The sequence below is a fragment of the Mugil cephalus genome, chromosome 11 (genome assembly GCF_022458985.1).
Source record: "Mugil cephalus isolate CIBA_MC_2020 chromosome 11, CIBA_Mcephalus_1.1, whole genome shotgun sequence".
In the NCBI taxonomy this organism is placed as follows: Eukaryota; Metazoa; Chordata; class Actinopteri; order Mugiliformes; family Mugilidae; genus Mugil; species Mugil cephalus.
This window is the reverse complement of record NC_061780.1, coordinates 1,811,267-1,825,099: the sequence shown is the minus strand read 5'-3', so window position 1 is coordinate 1,825,099 and position 13,833 is coordinate 1,811,267.

Genomic DNA, 13,833 nt, shown 5'->3' with positions numbered 1-13,833 from the left:
ACACACACCAAAACACACACAAGCCTCCCACCCCCTTCTGTGCTGCTATTTTGCCTTCTGGTAACTTCTCTCTCAGTGCAGAGCTTACAGTGTGATGTAGATCCTTTTACATTTGTCTCCCAGTTTATATCCACCCCCTGCCCCCCTCCATCTTATTTTCCTCCTCCTCCTCCTCCTTCTGCTTCTTCTTCTTCTATTTTGCCCTCTGTATCATTTTTCACTCGCGCAGTGCAACAATCGATATGTAGAAAAGCGCTACGGTATCATGTATCATTGTGGAATATGTGATATAGATTATGGCCAGTTCATGTTTACAGTATTTTTCTTTTGTACTGGTCTCTGTTTGTGAAAAGCCTTGATTTACTGCGGATTTATTCACCTTTTAGAATGAAGAATTTCAGTCATTGATTATTTAAAATGGTACACTGTATAAGTAAAAATATTTTTTTTCTCTACCTCGTCTTTAGTAATAAAAGCTGCAAAATATTATTCCTTGTAGTTTGTTAAACAACATAACATTTTATTGCATACACTGCATTTAAGTTTAGAGTCAATGTATAAATGAGCAATTTTGGTCCCCACTATGAACACAAGGAACTCTATGCTGCATATTTATGTTGACAGAGCACTGACAATAAATTTCTACAATCTAGTAAATTGTACATTTGAGTAAATTGCTCTGGTCCTGAAATCGGAAGAGTAGTGTATTTTTATTGCGATCGTGAAAAGACAATATCCTCCATCCTCAAATTTAAGCAATATTGTGTGGACAATGGCTATTTGAATAGGCCTTTGTTTGTCAAATCAATATTTTCATATATGGTCAACGGCCCTTTTCAAATCACACGGGTGCCATAAATATTTTTCAGGGAGTCTTTTTTTTTTGTGAAAGGCTCTGTGACGTTAAACCTGAAGCCTCATATAAAGCTGATCTAATGGCTTCTCTCCAATTTTATTTTGTCGTAATATCATAAACATACATATAGCTACGACAAAGTTTCCAACTCTGAATTGATCACAGCCGACTGGAACAAATATGGCTGACAGTACTCACTGCTCTGATACTGTCTCTATATTTCTGCTCTGCTCATCCCTTGCTGTGAGCTGAGGTCCAGTTTCATTGCATTATCTGCATGTCCGGAGCATCCCAAAGGGCCTGCAGAATGACCAGTGGCCCCGCTGACCCTCAGAGCTGCTGTCACCCTTCATCACCCTACTCTCCATCTTGGATGGTGTGGTCACCTAGCAACCAGGGCCAGGGTTCGCCGCTCATGGACCAGAGGCTATTGGGAAATCAATCGATACGCCTCAGCCCAACCTAGAGAGCTGCCTGCCTGGCTGGCTGGCTGGCTGACTCCCCTCCTCCTCTTACTCGTTCCTCCCCTCCTTACAGCCCTCCTCCCCCAATCCCTTGTTATGGCCAAATGAAGACGATGCAGTTCTCACTTTTCCACACCTCGCTGTATGTGGATATCCTGTTACAGGATAAGAAATGCCTCTGCTTGCCAGGGGCTTGCAGCTCTTGAGGCTGATGTATCTGTCCTGTCAACTGGCCTCCATTTCCACCAATGTTTGGATTGAGAGGCGGAGAGAAGGCAATTAATCAAATTTCAGAAGAGGATTTCTTTTCTATCACGGTATCGGCCATGAAGAAGTGCTGACCAAATATTACACTGGTGCACAATTGCAGCCCACCCCACTCCTCCACCACATTTATGAATTTCTTTCAGCACATCAGAGCACTCTAGTGTTTCTGAAAGCAATAACTCCACCACTCCAATCCTCCCTTGACTCATCCTTTGGATCATTTCCACATGGGTCTATGTGAATCTAATTAGAAACCTATCAGACATGAACGCAAAGATCACTTTCATTAGCAGAACAATGCTAAATGTTAAAGGGATTATGGGATCCCCAAAAAATTTTAAAAAATGTGATTTTTTTTAAGCTCATAGATACATCTAGAAGGTCAGATCTGTTTAGCAGGACCTCTATTTATTATGGAGGTTCCTCACCTCAACCTTTACAATCAGACTGGGGTCAGCAACCTTTGGTCCTCTCCGACCATATTGGGAGGATGGGCAAAATTCGATCACCTTAAACAGTTTAAGACAGAAGGCTTTGGGAGAAGGAGAGGATGATGAAAGAATGGGGGAGGACAGAGGGTGGAAGGGGGAAGAAAGAAGGGGAGGAGGAAGAGAGGGAGGGGTGAGGTTAGAATTGACAACAAACCAGTGCTAATCTGTTCTCCGATCAGTCATCAAACTGAACGGCTCAGCGAAAAGAGAATCTGGTGGTCCATCTGGACTGCTGAGTGACCCCTCTGTGTTCTTCAAGCACTTTACAGGAGGGATTCTATCTAAAAACATCTTTAAAGTCACACTATAATATTAAAGTCCCACAAACTGTTCACGAATAGTAATTTTCACTATGTAGATCCAAATATGCAGCACTGAATAAAATACACTCTAGCTGTAGGTTCTTAAACTGTTGCTTTTCTCAGTTTTAAATTAAAACCTGGATTGGGTGGACATAAAAAGTTTAAGAAGACATTGTACTTGGATGTTGAAAATTTACTAAAATATTTTTTTATTTTGCCAAAATTAACTAAAAACAATACAGAGAAAAAACAGAAAAAGACTAAACTGGGAGGAGTATTCGTCTCCATTTATCAAAGACATCAGCACAGTTGTGCAGATGCTACACTGTATTGGATTTAAAAGTAGATATGCAAACTTCATGCCAAATAACAACAGGCAGCTGCGGTGCCTCCTCCCACCTCACGCCAGATTAGGCTGACAGATTTCTTGACTTTTGTTGTTGTCCATCCCTGCAACTAAGAAGATGATTCCACCTCTGTTGCGAGGTCTGCCAGATCCCCAGATGGTCATCCAGCACGTGGCCGGAGGTGGGCTGTGAAATGACCCCCCAGATGGACACTGTGGCCAGGTCACTGATCTCTGAGGCTCCCCTGACCCCCCTCCTCCTTCTCTTTTTTAGGACCAGCTGCTATCGCCACAGTTCTATCCTAATGGTGTTGGATTGGCCCCCTCCACAACCCCAGCATCATCGGCTAGCCAGGCCACAGGGAGTGTCCAGCTGCCCTCTTCCCCTCCCCTCCTCAATTCCACTGGCCTTTCACTGGACACAGGAGAGCCTGGGGGAGTGGGGGAAGAGTGTAAAAGGATGGGCTGGTCACATAGGCATGACATTGACACGGACGAAAGAAAAGAACCTTTTAACCATAAAAGTGGAATAGTTGCCTCTGGAAATCGGAGGCGACAGTAAATGCTTTTGTGAGTGCCAGGGTGTCTCACTCATTGTCCCCATTACATGTCGCATGGAGTGCACTAGGAAAGAGGGGGAACAGACTGGAACTAGAAGGGCAGAGGGAGGGGGTGAGGCTTAAAAGCATTCTCTGTGACATACACACACATGCATCTGCACGAAAATACTGTTCAGTTGTGTGTAGCTAATGCGCTGTTGCTTCCACAGAGTGGTACAGTTGGATGACTTGGCATGGGCAAACCCAGCACAGGGGAGGTACACCTCTGCTGGGCTGGAGCCTGGCTGCCTACTGAGAGAGGGGGCTTCTGGGTTCGCTTGCCTGGAGTAATGTCAATAAATCAATAGGACACACGTCACTGCAGGCCCAGAGAAGCCACATGAAACTGTCATTGATCGGCATAAGGTGGAGTATGTGTGGAGGGTGGTGGAAGAGGGGGTAAGGGAAGGGGCGGGAGGGATAGATGGTGTTGGGATGGGAGGGTTGAGGCTGTGGGGGAGGGAGTGACGCAAGGAGCCCAAGGGTCATCTATCCCCCCTCTCTCCCTTCTTCCTCCTACTCCTCCTTCTTCCTCCTCCCTTAACAATGAAGGCTGGTGAAAGGATGGGATGTCAAAGGTCAGAGCAGTGGCCAGTGGCCCCTGAACAACATTGCAGAGCCACGTGCCTGTCAATAGTTCTCTGTCACAGCTCACAAAACATAGAATGCCTCTGGTGCTCGAGGACAACCGCTGTGTCGTCCGCAGTGGTGTAGCTTGCCACTCACCAACATGCTGGGTTCATGCTTGAGTTTCACTCTGGTATCATTCAAGCAAATCCACAGCGCGTTGTGATTTGTCACTCATGACTGCTGCCTCAATGAGAACACACCAGACTAGTGTGGAGGGGCAACCATCAAAGAAATGAATTTAAGCTGGATGTGTTGCTCTTGTGGCATACAACTCTTCCAGAAACCACCATTTCCTTCTCTGCTGCAATGTCGGCAACCACAGCAGTCTGATACAGGGATACTGACCGTAGTGAGAAGCCACAGCTGATTGCCTTTCCTCCCACTCTTTCTCTTGCTCTCTCTCACTCTAAATCCTGCGTTTTCAGCAGTAGTTTCGATTGGCGATCAATACGGCACATGATCAACACGGGCCCCAGATCATGATATCCATCCCTTTTATTTAGGGTCAACCTATTGTAGCGCCATGGCTCTGGAGCCTTAGAGCCTCCGGTAAAAAGGGGGTTGGAAGTTCAATGCCCACCACAGTCAGACAGACGGCATTTCAGTGGTCGTCTAGGTGTCAAGTTCCCTTGACAGTCTGTCTGGCTCAGCCTGCTGGGTTCTGATCTGAAGAAAACCTCAGCTAACCTCGACCACAGCGCCGTTCGCTCCCTGCTGCCTGCCTTCACTCCTCACTCCTGTCCTGTAACGGCCATACTATGTTTCCCTGCCCTCACGCCTACAGTTGCTCATTGTGAGCTAATGGCCAATGCATTGATCAAGCTTGCTCAACCTCCAAATTGGGGTCAACCACAAAAGAGGCCCAGTCTCCAGTGTCAGAAAACAACCTCTGATTTCAAACTGTCATCTGTGCATGTTTTTCTAAAAATATCCCAGAACACAGATTTGCACCCAGCTCACTGCAACCTAGTTTCCAGCATCCCTCTACCCACATCAGGAAGCAGGAGAGGTCACAAAAACCCCCCATGGACCTCTGCCCTCACTCCCATTTTTCACCACTGATTTCCAGCAAGCTATTAACCTCCATGTAATTTTTTTAATTGTGGAAGTTGACGCTGGACTTGAGCCCCGCGTCACCTTTGCATTTGTTTCCCTGACACTTTCATTATCACAATAGGTATATGAAATAGACAGGTGCAAAATGCATGGCAGCCCTCTGTCCTTGCTCGACCGGTTGCCATGGAAACGACTGATAGAGTAGGTTATCGATCGCTGTGTCCAGTCCCCCTCCATTCCCCCACCCCGTCTTTTTTTCTGCAGTGATGGGCGTGGATCAATAGCCTGTATATTGTATGCTTTTCTCACCATTCGTCCTCCATAATAGCAAGAGAGAGAGACAGAGAGAAAGAGAGAGAGAGAAAAGGATTGTAAAAATGTAAGTGATAGTATTTAATGGGACAGAAGAAGAGTTAAAAAAAATAGAAGCCAAAATACAGATCAAAATACCTGGACATGTAAATGCAGTAATGGTGTTTTTGTATTACAAGCACAGAAAAAGGTGGATCTTCTCATTCATGTGGAAAGAAGGAAGGAAGAAGGAAAGAAAGAGAGGCAGGCCTTCAGCATTCCTCCTCTGTCACAGTCGCTTCAAAGTCTCGCCTTTTCTCCTCTCTGACAGATTGCTTAAACATACATGTCACAGCACATTTACGTACGTAATATGTATGTTTTTATATAAATTTATCCAAATGTTTCTTTTTTATTTGAATAAGTCTCACCATTAACCATCAGAGACGGCCAATTCACGTCTTTAAAAACGTGACGATGAATAGAGGAGCCGCTGCGGACCTGGGGGAGCTCGTTTAAATCTCGCCTCAGGGATCCCTCCAGCAAGGGGTCATGGTTGAAGTCATGGAGCAGCGGATTTAAAGGTGGGCACTCCTCAAGGTGTCTCTGTCGCCCCGAGGCACGGTCATCACAATTCCAAGAGAGGAGGAAATAAAAGTGCACTGAGGACACAAAGGCTTTTGGACACTTCTGAAGAAATTAGCCGGCCAGCTCTCTGACGGTCAAAAACCTTGGCTTAGCTACAAACAGCCCACACCTCCCATTCTACCCTTTTAAACGACTTGATCCTACACATCACAATTCATCTCACCCTTTCTCTGTACAGTACTGATAATACACTGACAAATCAATGTGAGACAGATAGTTTAGCTGCAACGATTTCAGTGGGACCCTCTAAAAAGGGGGAGAGCAAAGGAGTAAAAAATATTCCATACATGTTTGCTGCAACTTGCTGATACATGCATCACCTCAGCTCTCATCTTCTCAGATTTTAAGAAAAATGGAGAACAGCACATATGTCGACCGAATCTATATGCAGAGTCACACTGTCCATCTTTCTCCTCCAGAACCAGGCTGATATCATATACAGTCTCTCCCCCTGCACACATATGTCAATATGTTTGGTCTTCACTGGGAGGAATGTGCCCTGAGGCTCCCATATAAAATTAGCAGACCATTCCCATGTTGGCTCCCTTTCATGCCCCCACTTGCAAAGCGGCCAACGCCACTGTATCAATAATTCAGCCACAATTTAGTTGTAGTTGGGCCACATGTTACGGGTCAGTTGTAACAGACTGGATGTCTGGTCTGTCTGACGTGCTTGTTGTGGCCAAATAGCCTGAATGTCCTACCACTGTAGTTTGCCTAATGCAACTGTATGTGTAAGCCTGTTGAGCTTCGACAAGAGCTTTTCAGAATTATGTATCTTTGCAGGTTATATTTGCAGGTCATGGTGCATAACATTTTAAATAAATAAGTCTGTTTCAGTGTTTTGCTGTAAACGGTGAGACTCCCAAAGAGACTGGAAGTGTGAGTTCTTCAAAATAAACCCGAGCAGCTACGAGGTTTGGTTTCAACTGTTCTGAGATCCATCTCTAAGACTGTAGACGTACCAGTGGGGGATAAATTAAAGGATTATCTTAAAGGATTATCTCATAAAATTCCACTTACTATCAGTAATTCATTATTTGACATCCAGCTCCCACCAAAACTACTGTTTACAAAAGAAATAGTCCTTTATGAAATTGTTTTGTGGAGTTTACGCAGCACCAAGAACTCTAGAAAGAGATGTTGCTGATAAATTTTTAAAAAGTAATTTTTCACTCCTCTGAGCATCACATTTCAAATCAGATTCACCGCCAAAAAATAAAATAAAACAAAACAACACTAAAATTGCAAATTATTAAATCTTTTACTTTTCTTTTTTCTTTTTCTTTTTTTTTGTTTGTTTGTTTGTTTTTTTTTCAGATGAGGCTGAACTGTTGTGTGGATGTATAATCTGTTCCAGGCCATTTGGAAAAATTTGAAGAGGTTCATTTAATGAAATTTAACAAATCTTGCGCAGCAACAACTTATAGCATGTAGTGAAGCAATTATGCAGTAAAAGCAGTCAAAGACAGCATCGGGTTGAAGAGGTTATACTTCCCAATTTCAAGTGAAAACATCAACAAATTCACCTAAACAATTAAAAATAATGAAGTATTTTATGTGCTGAAGAAAACAAAGATAACCTCTTAGATTAAACTGCTTTTCCAATCCAATACTTGTGTTTTCCCATGCAGTGCACAGTATGCTATATGTGAGGCCATCAAGTTGATAACAAATTGACACTTCACAACACAGCTCATCCTAAAGAACCACATGTTTGTTTTGAGGATTCATCCATAGAATCCGCTGCGGCCTCAACCAAGTCCTAGGGGATAGTCTCCCCCGCATGCATCTCACCAACACTGCTGGATGTCTGCTCTCCCGTCTTAAGCCAGCCTTGGGGTGGTGGAGCAGCTAATCTTGCGCTATAGCTGAACTGGAAATCGCGTGCGTATGTGCATGTTGGAAGGGAGGAAGGGGCAGGGAGAGGAGAGAAGTGGCTGCCCTTGCACCTTGGCGAGATGAAAAGCCCTCAGAGCCTGGAGAAGAGGAAAACACTCGCAGGGCAGAAGTCAAACTCCCAAGGCCATCAGAGACAGAAAGAGGAAAAACTACCAAACTTTTTCTTCTCCCCTCCGGCAGATTGTGTATACGGTCACACTGTGGACCTGGAGATATTGTATATGACATGTATGGCAAAGTTCTCTGCAACTAGTGAAGGGCAGGCAGGCTTCAGTGAGACCTGGTTTTATGTTTGGAATTTCAGTGAGCATGTTGAGTCTGACGGATGCTATCAGAGATTTTCAGCTCACTTTTCTTTATTTGCCTAAGGAATCTAGAAAGATTCATTATATATTTAACTTCCACAGAGCTGATAATAAAATGCTACTGTATTCTGTATAGTTAAAGCATCTATTATGTCTTCAGGTACTTTCCTAACATGCATCAAATCAAATGCATACATTTAACATATACCATATTTATTATTTCCTGATAAAATCATAAAAAGCATTTAGTTTATCCATTTTGCAGACAACTGAAATTTCAATAGAGTGTGTATCAAAAGACAGTGACATGGGTAATGAAAAACATATGACTTCCCATAGAAATGTGCTAGTTTTAATTGTTCCTGCTGTCGTGCACTGTTTTAAGGTGCACAGGGCTCTTCTGGAAAAAGTGAGTCAGGTGTTTAGACACCAAGCTGAATTTGGTTCTCATTTGGTTGTTTGGTCATGTAAAATGACCACAACATAATATGTCAAATCTGATGAAACTTCAGCAAACTATTAATCATTTAAAATTTATGCAATTTAAGATATTCAGAGCTGCTAAAGGTTGAAGTCCAGAAAAGTTTCTGATTCAGTTAAAAAAAAAAAGAAGATTTTTTTTCAATTCATTTTTAAATTTCAATTCTAATTCTTACAATCTCTTACAGCTGGAATATAAAGAATATCGATGACATTTTTCAGTATTGTCACTGCTAATTAAAGTTACCCACATCAAAATTCTCATGTCAATTTGGTATCAGACCAGTTAACCTCATGTAAAGTTATGCAGTGGAAATATAATCCAGAGAGTGTTTTCCTTTGGTTTAATTCCTGAGACACAATGTTACCACTCCATTTAAAAAAAAAAAAAAAAAAAAAAAGAGAGAGAGAGAGAGAGAGAGGGGGGTGTGGGGAGTGTGGGGGGGTTCTGATAAGATAACTTCATTCTTAATAGAGCCCTAAAATTTTAAATTCATGCCTCCAGCACTGGCAATGTGGACCATAATAATTTCTTTGTCCATCTTCTGCAGAAACTACAGTAAACTCCCCCATTTAGAACAATCAATACGGCATCTGAGAAGAAAAAAATCCTCTGCAGATGCCTGAACAGCTGATGCTAGAGGTTAAGTGTTCTTGAGTACACATGGAGGTATGTGTGCAAAAAAAAAAAAAGAGGAGAGGCGTAAAGCACAGAAGTGATCTATGTCCTTAAGCACCTCATTGTGCTTTGCTGGCACTCTTGATGAGTGGTCACAGTGACTAGGTGGAAAAACAAGTCTTAAGTGATGTGGCCCTCTAGTCACCTGACCATCAGGACCCACCAGTGTGGGCCCCTAGCTGGCCCAGGTCTGCATGGCACGGCGACATATTGCGCAGGTATAAGGCAGTCAGTAGTTATTCATCATCCATAATGTTAACGATTACAGCATGTCGATAACAAACCCAGGAGTTAAATGAGTTTGTGCACTCAGCTACGCCTGTGCCTTGGTGGTTCAAGGTCACTCCCTCCCGTCCCTGACAGGAGGGATGATTCCCGGGCCAAGCTGCAAGCACACACATCTTGCCTCAAGGTCAAGTGTGCCACTATTTAGAACAAATAGATACATAAAACACTCAATCTTGTGGGTGGGTAAAGTATGGGCCAAGACCTTGGGCTGGGATAAAGTTGGCCAGCAGCTCATATATTTTGTCCTGTACTTGTATTTCTGCTTGACACTCTGTCACCCCACACCTCATCCTCCCTCCATCTTTCCCCTCTACTCACTTTAACATTTTGAAGTCCCTCTTATGTGACTGAACGCAAAAAGTTAGCATTGATTTTTGTCATGTAAGAGCTCACCGGAGTGCAATGTGGACGGGTCTTGGACGTCTCAGGATGACAAACAGTGTTTATCATTTAGCACAGTGGCCAGCTGAATTTAGACTCTGCAGCCTCCTTTAAGCTGCTCTGTCAAACATACCATGACCAAAGCTGCTATTCACCTATGGATGGTTGAAAGAATTAAAACACAGAGGCCCTTTGTGTTTGAGCAGGAGCAGGACAAGGCTAGGGCGCGTGGTGAGAGGATACACTTGATTTGGAGTCAGTTAGCACCTCATGCCTATCGTTATGGACAATGGGGCAAGGGCAAGTGTCTCCCTCCCCTTAGCTTTCCTCTCTCCCTCACCCTGCCTCTTAGCGTGCTTCCCCCTGGAGACACGAGCCGGGGGCTGGGCGCTCTGATGGCCAAGCGTGACATTTAAACCCCTGCCCTGCGGTAGCTTTAGGGGGGCTTTGTGGAGAAGTTGGGGGGGCGCAGAGAGGTCCATCTGAGCACCAAGAAAGAAAAAAGGGGGTACGGACATAGGCTCACCCTACAAACCCCCTATTACTTGATACACACACACTACTCATCCCCGCCCTCCCCTGCTTCCCCCTGCAGAAATCCTCAGTGTGTCAGTATGGTGGGGGCCCCATTGTGCGCGGGCCTACTGCTGAAGAAAAGGACCCTTTGGTGGTAAACAATTCAGCTGTCCACTCTGATCACAATGGGGGCACATCCCATTGCTTTGAGCATCTGTTTCGAGTAGGTATTGGTCCCCTCGCTGCTCAGCAGCGCTGACCATACATACACGGTGTGCAACTAAATCCCTGAATCTGCTGGCCCACTACCACCTGCTCTCAGCCTCCCCTCCTTTTATCATGCCTTATTCGGATCAATACTGTTGACTCCACTGCAGTATCTCTCAAAAGACAAGTTGAATAGCCTTGTGTTGGCTGTTCAGTAGGATCGCATGCTTTTTAAATAGTGTACAGTGTGGAGGCCAACTGTATGAGCTGATTAAGGCATGCATGAGCAAGAAGATGCTTTTCTGTCATGACTCAAGGCAGCAGGAGTTATCTATGGGGGACCTCATTCTTGCAGGCTAATCTATGGCTACTTATCGCCCCCTTGTGGTTATTCAGCTTACTTCATTCCTACATGGAAACTTGACCACTGTTGTGACACTTATCATTGTCATCTGAATTCAAACAAACAGAGACGAACATATGGTACTGAGGTACTTTAGTAACAACGGTGTAAAATGGTCTAGAATGGGTCAAATGCCTGCATTCATATGTCTTAATAAAATAAAATAAGCAGTTTTATAGGTCAGCTCTCAGGTCATTGATAAGCTTTTGTCTTTTATCAAATCATTGGAAATCCTTCAGCTGTTACTACACAGATTTTTTATTGTCCTATTTAATCACCAGTGTTTAGGTTACTTGTGCTTTAGTGTGCTTTTAATTCAGCCCTTTTCCTTTTCCTTTTCTCTTGTTTTCATGTATTTTTTCTTCTGTACAGCACTTTGACTTGAAAAATGTGCAATACAAGGAGGATGCAGAAGGAGAATGGATCATCTCAGTATTATCATACTACTAACTGGTAGTCAGTAGCGTTTCCTTAACAGCTACAGCTTGTCACCTGTAAAGTCACTATTGTTTTAAAATAAATATACAAGAATAAAATACAAGTGACACAAGTAAAATGTATATTTGGCAAACAAGTTTACACACGTATCATACAAACTATAGATACTTTTAAATAAGTGGAACCTGATCAGAGGTAGCGTTTCTTCTTAGGTGCCAGTTAAATAATTCAATGTAAATACTTTTTTTAACCTGTCAGTATTCATTTTATTTAAATATATATATATATATATATGTGTATATATATATATATATTATTTTTTTTTATTTTTTAGAAAACATTTGAATGACAGAGGCACTGAAGGAAATCCAATGCCTCTGCCCACCACCTGATTCCAAAGGGTTAACATTGAGAAGGGTACTCTGCTGGGGAAGCACTAATCAGCTCGGAAACATTTGCTGCCCTTCTGGCAAGGTCAAAGGGGTCACGGTCCATGGGCTGGATGTCCACTCCATCCATCGCTCCTCCCCCTCCTGCTGTAAAGCCCAACCCCCCCTTGGGGCCTATAGGCCCTGCAGGCACAATCACCGCACCGCGTCTATAGGCTCACAGAAGCTGGCTTTAATCTATATAGAGCCCTGGGATGGACTGCGGCCGTCTGTCCATCAGCCTGTCAGTGTGTCTTGCCTTGACCGTGCACAAGCGGCCCTGGACCCGAGCTATCGACTTAGATAGACCAAACCCAGATTTGTGATTGGTCTGCAGAGACGTCCAGCGGGCCCCTCCTGCTGTTTGACCAGCTGATTGATCTGTTAACACTGACCGCTGGACGTGTGTCCCTGAATTTAATTTTAGAATTCATTTCAGGGAGACATGTGTACAAAAATGATGTAGAGTCCCAAGATCTCAGAGAAGGATTGATGGTGGAGACAAAGTAAAACTGCAATTTAGATTCTTTCCCTCCTCTATCAATAGATATTTTCAACATGCTTGACAGAAACACAGGTCTGCCCTTAAAACCCAATCGTGTGTTTTTCAATTTTCAACTAAAATGTGATCGAGGGAGACATTCGACCACTTGAGCCGTCAAGTGTCTAATACCCAACTATTAAGCTCCTTTGGGTGCCGCATAAGACAATTTCTCAATTCGTGTATTTTCAGAGTACGTTTCTTTCTATTTTCCAAGCCACTGGACACATTTTGCCCTTTGGGCACTATTTATCATTTCATTTTTTTCAATACAGTGTTGTAATGTCTAACCAAGATATTGGTTATCTAGAATACATGACTACACCTGAAAAGGAGCTTTACCCTCATTGCATTTCATCACTTATCAATACTCAGAGAACCCCCTGCTGTTAAAATAATAAAAGCTGTTGAAAAATGGCACTGGAGTCAGGTTGTGAGGTTAGGTAACCCTGATTCATTTCACAGCTCATAAAGAGCACCAATGCATCATTGAGTGGGTATTATCCACAATGGATTTCCCGGTCCATTCTGCTTTACGCTTCTGTTATCAGAAATGCCCGTAAAAAAAAAGCAGAGACTATGAAATAAATGTGGTGACAAAGACAGTGGTGGCGTTAGGAAGTGAGGGCTGATTTGATGGAGTCTCTCTTTCTCTCCTCCCTCTGGCCTGCTGCAGACATGGTGGGGTGGGGGTGGTGGGGTGGGTGGGGGGGGGGGGTGCTTGTATATGCATCACAAAGGCTTCCTGCAGTATTGATCTGCACTGGGTTAAGGCAGTCTATCAGCAAATGTCCCTCTCTCTGGGAAAAACAATGGGAGATTAAAAACACACAGCTTGCTGGGCAGGAGGCTGCTGATGGGCCCTTATCTAGGCCCAAAGGTCAGTGTGTACAGATATAATCCACTTTCACTTAACAACTTCATTTAAGGCACCTCACATGCAAATGGTGGCATTTCAGGGTCTATTGAAAGATGTTTGTTTTTCAACATGCAGCCGATGTTGTTTTTGGCTTCTTTTTTCTTTTGCTTCCAAGACAATTTTCTACAGACAGGAGACAGTTCAATCTTTAAACTGTAGCCACATTTCCTTTTTCTTAAATTGAGAAACAGGAACAGGCATCTAAATGCTGATGTGAGCAGCTGCTGAGCATTACGTCCAGCCTCCAGAGATGCATTTCTGCACTTATAAATCAATTCACTTTCAGTCAGCAGGGTCAACACAATTTTAAAGACCTTAACTGCACCCACACTGCACACATATATTTACACAAATGAACACATTTGAACACACAAACTCATGGTGATCCCCCTTTTT